The sequence below is a fragment of the Macadamia integrifolia genome, unplaced genomic scaffold (genome assembly GCF_013358625.1).
Source record: "Macadamia integrifolia cultivar HAES 741 unplaced genomic scaffold, SCU_Mint_v3 scaffold1082, whole genome shotgun sequence".
Lineage (NCBI taxonomy): Eukaryota > Viridiplantae > Streptophyta > Magnoliopsida > Proteales > Proteaceae > Macadamia > Macadamia integrifolia.
The window spans coordinates 26387-33964 of record NW_024868080.1 but is presented as its reverse complement, the minus strand read 5'-3'; the positions used below and the strand labels follow the sequence as shown (position 1 = coordinate 33964).

General features: G+C 40.4%; 1 pseudogene; it reads right to left on the bottom strand.

Annotated features, from left to right (window-relative positions):
- LOC122062671 overlaps nt 1–1436 on the bottom strand; it is a 3978-nt pseudogene extending 2542 nt beyond the window's left edge.
- Between the last annotated feature and the right edge of the window lie 6142 nt (nt 1437–7578).

The following is a 7578-nucleotide window of genomic DNA, read 5'->3' as shown; positions in this document are numbered from 1 at the left end:
AAAAAAAAAAAAAAAAAAAAAAAAAGAAAAGAAAAAGGCAGTGACATTTGCCTGAAAAGAAGAGATCCCCTCCCCTCAAAGTGCGAAAGAAAAGGTGCAAAACAAGGGATTTCCTCAAATAGAGAAGATGCCCTGTCAAAATTTAGCAGAAGCACGTCCCGGGAGCAATCAGGAATAACCCAAGAGAAACAAAACGCAAGCTTCATTTCCAAGTTGAATAGAACGTTGAAGGACAAAAGCGAAACATCTTTCTTTCCAGGTTGGAAAGCTTGTAAGCTTAGGAAGAGTACAGGTCTGAATGGCAATGTTCAAAAGATACAGTTCTGGTGTTATTGTGTTTTTTTGGAATAGATTTGGAACAGAATATCTATGTGACATCCAGTTTGTTTTTGTGTTTTTCTGGAATGAACTGGGTGAAAAAAAAAAACACATTTGTTGGTCATTGGAGAAACACATTTGATGATGTTTTTTTAAAGCGCAAATTTGTAACAGAAACAACCCAATAGACCTAATTCTCTCTGCCACTACCACTACCACTACCACTACCACTACCACTACCCACCGAAGAGAAGAAATAATTATGTTAATATGCATTCCATATGTGCTTTTGTTTTTTTTAGTGTAAAAATATTTGTTTATCATAGTTTTACCATACTATATTTTTTGTACAGAAGTATTTCAAATAAACAAAAACACAAAAAGTATTTCTGACTATAAATACTAATTTCGAATAGAAATGTTGTCCCACAGACCCTAATTGGAAAAAGAAAAAAAAGATACAATCTTTAAAATTTCCGACGGAGCAAGAAAGAAGACAACAGAAGGAAACACCTTACCGGCATCATCAAGGCCAAAAAGCCCTGCAGAAATCACAAACACACCCAGAGAGGGAGAGAGAGAGAAAATTTGATAAGGAAATTTGCATTCAAAGAAACCCCTCTCTTATACGCCTCGGACTTAGAAACATCAATTAGATTAATGAACCAGGAGTATTCGCTTGAGACAGCAGATAAAATAGGGATAAAACGAATGCAGGATCATTACATTTGAAGTTCTGAATTTTGAAGCCAAAAGCCCAAAATATGAAATAAATAAATAACGAGTAAGATCATACCGATAACTTATGGTTGACGGCCGAAAGCGAAGAAACAGCTCTGGAAAATGGAAGAGTACGTATCGGAGGTCCAATGGCGAATTCCGATCACGTCGTTATTGAACAAAGGATAGACAAGTATTTATCGAACCACCACAAACCAGAAAACAAATGGTAGAGGTAGAGTCACTACCTCCGATTTCCTAGAGAGAGTATATAAAGGGGAAATCCAAAACGACGATGGACTGGAATTGCCGAAATGGAAAGGAAATGGATGAGTTTAGACAGGATGTGACCTCCTGACCAGTGAAACAATGTCGAGAAACCCGCCTTCGGCCCTTTATCCTTTTATTATTTATACACTGCCAGCGGATGAACATCTCGGGAAACTCCAATTTGGGCCCCACCTGCTGTGGGCCTAACCCAAGAATGTGCCAATTTGAGCTGACAAGCTGAATCAAATGTTGTCTATCTTTATTAATTATTCATATTAACTAGGCCTTCCTTCTATGTCCACATAGGAACACACTAAACGATGAAGAACCCAACGAGGCAACGACTGGTCCTCTCTCTGTGTACCATTCTTCTGTTAGCAGACCTTCCTTTACCCATTTGCGCCGGTAGTTTTCTCGATATGCGCAAATAGTTTAAACCGGATTACTGGGTAAAGTAAGTTCTCATAATAGAAGAAGACAATGAGGGGAAGATGGCATAGAAATAACATTCAAGAAATTGATGGAAGCAATGGGACTGTTGTGGATGATCCTAGTCTTATAATAAATGAGGCTGTTGAATTTTATAAGAACCTATTTGGGGCTGAGTGGAGGATATGGGATTCTGTCCTAATGATATCCCTTTGCGTGGTACCCTTTCCATTGACCAGCTAGAGATGCTAGAAAAAACGGTTTCTAATGAAGAGATCATGAAGGTTGTGTTTGCTATAAAGAGCACAAAGGCCCCTAGACCTGATGGGTTTGGTGCTAGTTTCTTCAAACACTCTTAGGAAATTGTATGAGAGGACCTTACATTTGTTGTAAAGTGATTGTTTAGAAATGCTGTTATGCCATCCTCTATTAATGCTACTTTTCTCTGCCTGATCCCTAAGTCAAATTAAAGGGCATCATTTGCTGGGTTTAGGCCAATTGCATTGTGCAATATCTTTTACAAGGTATAAAAAAAATTATCACTAACAGGTTACAAGCAGTAATTGGGGACTTGGTTAGTGAAAACCAGTCGGCATTCATTAAAGGGAAATCTATTGCTAATAACATTCTAATTTGTTTTGATATTGTAAGAGGTATTGAGTAGAGAAGGGGGTACCCTGCGGCTGCACTCAAGATAGACTTACATAAAGCATTACACTCATTGAGTAGGAAATTCCTATTGGAGATTATGAGAAGAATGGGATTTCCTCCTAAATTCATGAATTGGATAAAGGCATGTGTCACTACTCCTACTTTCTCAGTCCTTGTAAATGGAAGTCCAGCAGGATACTTCATGGGGGGAAGGGGGATTAGGCAAGGGGATCCTCTATCACCTTACTTGTTCACCATGGCAATAGAAAGGTTCACTGGAGTTATGAGGAAGTTAATAGTGGATGGGAAGATCACTCTTCTTCCTAGGTGCAAAGGAGTGCAACTGTCCAATCTTATCTTTGTAGATGATCTTATGATCTTTGTAAAGGTTGTTAGTGACTTTGTCACAGCTAGTTTGGGGGCTCTATAAGAGTTTGCATCCTTCTCTGGGTTGCATCTCAATAGGGCTAACATCACCTTCATCGTCACTATCCGTGATGGTGATAAGTCTGATCATAAGGGTGTCATCTTCGGTATATTCTTTAGATTCTCCCTCCTGACTTGGATTAGGAGGTGGAGTGTCACACCCCGTTCTCACAAAACCGGATCGGTGACCGAGTTAACTCCTGTTAATCCAAAACCTGCGAAGATCATCTGATGCAGTAACCACAACAAGCACACACACACAACTAAGGAATGCAAATTCTATATTTCAGCGGAAGACATATATGTATATACCTATAAATACCCCAATACTCTTGATACCCAAATTGTATTACATAATACGTTTACATGTAGGCCCGTAGGCATGATATATACATAAATGATACAATTTAAATATCTAGAGCACAAAAAGGAGTAATACAACAAAATAATCAAAAGAATCCTGAAACGGTACCAATGTTGTTGTCCCACAACATAGCTTTCGCACCGGCACTCGACACCATGCTCAAGATCTTCGGGGACCCACCAAGCCTTAGTTGAAAATTCTATGGTGGGTCCCGGCTCTAGCTCTTTCGTCAAATAACTTGCAAGATCATCTAAAAATGGTGTGCACGTGGGATGAGCTCACAAGCCTAGTAAGTGAAAAGAAAGATTAAGCAATCATTCACAATATAAATGAGCCTATATGTATGCAAGTCCATTTTTAATAACCTAGATCACCTAAGCAACATTTCTAAGTCATAGGTTATGTACTACTCACAACCATAGTGCGTGTATGCCCCGGGTACGAGTTGTAAATTCCATCCCGCGATACCCCCATAAGGTTGTCAGAGAGGGCCAACCATGGGTACCGGAAAAGTAAATTGATGTTCCTTAGTGACATTAAAGTAAAATGGGCTTTGCCCTACATTAAGTAAAATGGACCTTGCCCTGCATTAAAGTAAAAGCAGTACGATTTCCCTTCTGATTATATCACCAAAGTTATCGATCATCTTAGTGATCAGTTGGGTGTACTTCTAACTACTATTGTTAGTACATAACCTCGGGCTTCCCCCTAGTGATATACCCAACACCTAAACCCCTGCTGGGAAGGATCATAGCACAAGGAGATGTCATTCTTAACCGTATGCTCTTATATGAGATCGTGCAACTGTATAGTGCCACTACGTCCCATTCCACGTGCCACCAATGCATTCGTTTCCAAGCCATCTGTGGCATCTAGTCTAAAAATGCATCATATTTAATAATTTAAAATCATCCATCTAATAACTCATAGCAAGGATAAGCAATTAACAATTAAAGTTACAACATAACAATTCATAAATGAATTTCATAATGCACAAGACAATGCATACAAATGGCATTCATGGATGACTAGTCTGCACAAAGAAATAAAGTGATGACATGGCTAGTCTACAACAATAATGGGATGATGCAAAAAACACTCCAAAAATAAAGTCAATGGCCTCTCCCCACTTACCTAGATATGTACAATAGCTCATGCCTGGTACGAGCGCGATCCGACAAGAAGATGCGAGTTCTTAGTAAATCCTATCATAGAAAGGTTAAGTTTAGCATATCTCTACTTTAGGATCATAACCAAAGAAGTAAGATGATCCCACGTGTTTAAAAATCACCACAAAATGTTGCCTGACAAATTTGGGCCCTATTGAAATCCAAACTGTCGGATTGGTAGGTCAACTGGCAGACCAGGCACTTGTTGCTCCTTGCCCGCCATTCAACCTAGTGGCTCTATCAGGACCAACGAGCCAGGTGCCCATCGGTCCTCGTCCACTGCTCGACTCAAGGGCTTTGACTAAAACAGCGAGCCAAGTGCCCACTGGTCCCTGCTCGTCGATCAAGCCAAAAGCCTAACCAAGATTGACGAGCTTCGGATTGGTGGGTCCAACCACTTCCAGGGCACCCACCAATCAGAGCAAGGATTTTGCTGTTCACTTCTCTTCTTCTTCCCACCTTGGGAAAATCACAAGGGGTCAATTCGATCAGATATTCCACATATCTAAGGTCCCATTTTGTGATTCTTACCTAGATCTAGGATTGAATCAAAGTTTTAAGCTTGGATTTTTTACCTCTTTGCTCAAGAATACCTTCAAACCTCGAATCCCCTTCTTCAACTCAAGAAGTCACCAAATGCTTTTCAAATCTTATGATTTCTTCCTCTAAAACCTTCAAAAACAACATGTAGTATGCACGGGGCTTGGTCAGGTATACGCGAGGCTTGGTTGAGTGCACACGAGGCTTGGTCGGGTGCACGTGGGGCTTGGTCGGGTGTACATGGGCACGAGCAAGGGTGTGGGGGCAAGGCATGGGGGCTCGCATGGGTGGGGTTTGGGCGCTCAAGGCAAGGCGTGGGGCCTCATATGGCTATGGTTTGAGTGCTCAAGGCAAGGCGTGGAGGCTCGCATGGGCAGGGTTTGGGTGCTCAAGGTGTGTTGTGGGTGCTCGAATGGGCGGGGTTTGGGCTCTTAAGGTGTAACTTCTAGGAGTGATCATGGAAGATCCGATGGTCTGATTTTAATGTACCACATATCGTTGGAATCGTGATTTCGAGTACTATGCATCCATATAGTCACCTAGGACTGACTTCCTTCATATATGAAACATCATAATTGGACCCTTCTTTTCTCTCACACATGGTTTTTGGGATTTTGGGTGGGTATGGAATATTTTTGGGTTGGATTACCTCAATCAATCATCATCTCTATTGATTGGAAGTAAGAAGTTGTGTCCAAGATTCGTAGTTCTTCATAGCCGGAGGAGGGTGACGAAATTGGATGTCTACAAAATGCCCCTCTTTGACCGAGGCCTATGCCAACATCCTAAGGGCAAAGAAAAGAACGACCATATTTTATCACCCAGAGCATGTACCTTGCTCATCAGTGACAATTGAAAATGCAACAGGTAATATCTCTTAACTACTTTAAAGTTTAGGTCTTACCTGGGCTACCGATTGTAGGAAAGAAATTCGCTGCTCTTTCAATCTTGTAAAAGATTTTAGTACTTTGATCTTTAACTTTTCCTAAGTCGGGCATCCATGTGCTAGTCTAGGGATATTTGGTCTCCAAGCTGGGTCTTTTGAACTGACTTGGGCTATTTGGTCTCCAGGCTGGTTCTTTCGAACCAATCTGGGCTATCTAGTCTCCAGGTGGGTTCTTTTGAATAAATCTGGGCTATATGGTCTCCAGGCAGGTTCTTTTAAACCAATCTGGGCTATCTGGTCATCATCAATTACAAGAAAGAAATTTGCTACTCTTTCAATCTTGCAAAAGAAAAACTATTTGATTCTTAAATTTTCCTTGGCCGGGCTTCCATGTGCCGGCTTAGGAAATATGGTCTATGAGATCGGGTCACTCAAAGCCGATTCAAAGAGATTCGAACACCTGGGTTGGTTCAATGAGATTGGCCACCTGGGGCCTGGTCAATGAGATTCTTCCCGTGGGGCCTAGTCAATGAGATTCTTTCTTTCTTTGACTGGGGTTCTTGAATTTGAGTCATGAGATTGGAACCTTAAATTTAGGACCTGGAATCTTGAAATTTGGCTCTTGATTTGGAATTTTGAACATTGGCTTTTGATTTGGAATCCTGAATTTTGGCTTTCATGTGATGCAATTTTTATTTGCAAATTTCATTTTCACTTTTCCTTTTCATGTGATATACTCTCACCTACAACACAAATTTTGGGCTTCCATTTTTATATGAGGTAATTCTTTACCTACCCATTAACTTTGACTTGTATTTCACCTTTCCTTTTGAATTTTACCTTCCAATTTCATGTGATATAATTTTCATCTACCACACAAATTATTTTGAATTTGGTTTTTTGTGGTAAGAATCTTTAATTTGTACCTTGGAATTGGAATCTCAATTTTTTTTTTTTGGGAAAATGAATTTTTTACCCATAAAATGGTCCCCCCCTCCTGTTCATTCCCTATTCCATTTTCTTCAGTTGGGAACGATTCATGAATGAGTGAGCTTAGGTTTTTGAATTTCTTCGAAGATTCAAAGTTTTTTTGCATTTCTTCAGGTTTCCTCAAATTTTTTCAAAGATCTTTGAGATTTCCTTGAAGTTCTTCAATTTCTCCTTGAAGATCTTCAAAGTTCTTGAGGAGGAGGCCATTCGGAGAATTTGAAGTCTTTTCGGCCCTTTTGCAAATTATGAAACTTCTTGGGGTTCCTTATAATTTTTGGAAAATATGGTAGAAAGAAGAAAGACAAGAACCCAGGGAAAAATCTGGCTGGGTGGTGGAGAGAGTTGTGCTACATCCTCCCAGGAGGATGATAGTCCCGTAAATTGGTACATAACGTGGACAATCCACAGGACCTGAGACCATATATATAACTCCATGTGGGGCACATGGGTAAGTTCTCCCATTTTTCCTTATTTATTCATTATTATTATTTTTTTGTGCATTTATCATTATTTATTATTTTTTATTCATTTTTAGTTATGCATATATTTTTTTTTGTATTTCTTTTTTTTTTTAGAGGCATGATGGGGGAGCAACCCCCGCATTGGCCAGGTATGGTCATCCAAACGCGATCCGGGAATGGTACCAGATGCTTCCAACAGGGTTCAGGGGCAAGTAGATTCCACTTACCTAAGCCGATTGGCCTCACTGGAGACCAAGAAGTTCAGCTTGGCATTGGTGGGAGCTCTGGTGGAGCAGTGGTGGCTGAGCAGTCATTCCTTTCATCTCCCTACTGGCGAGATCACTATCACACCCT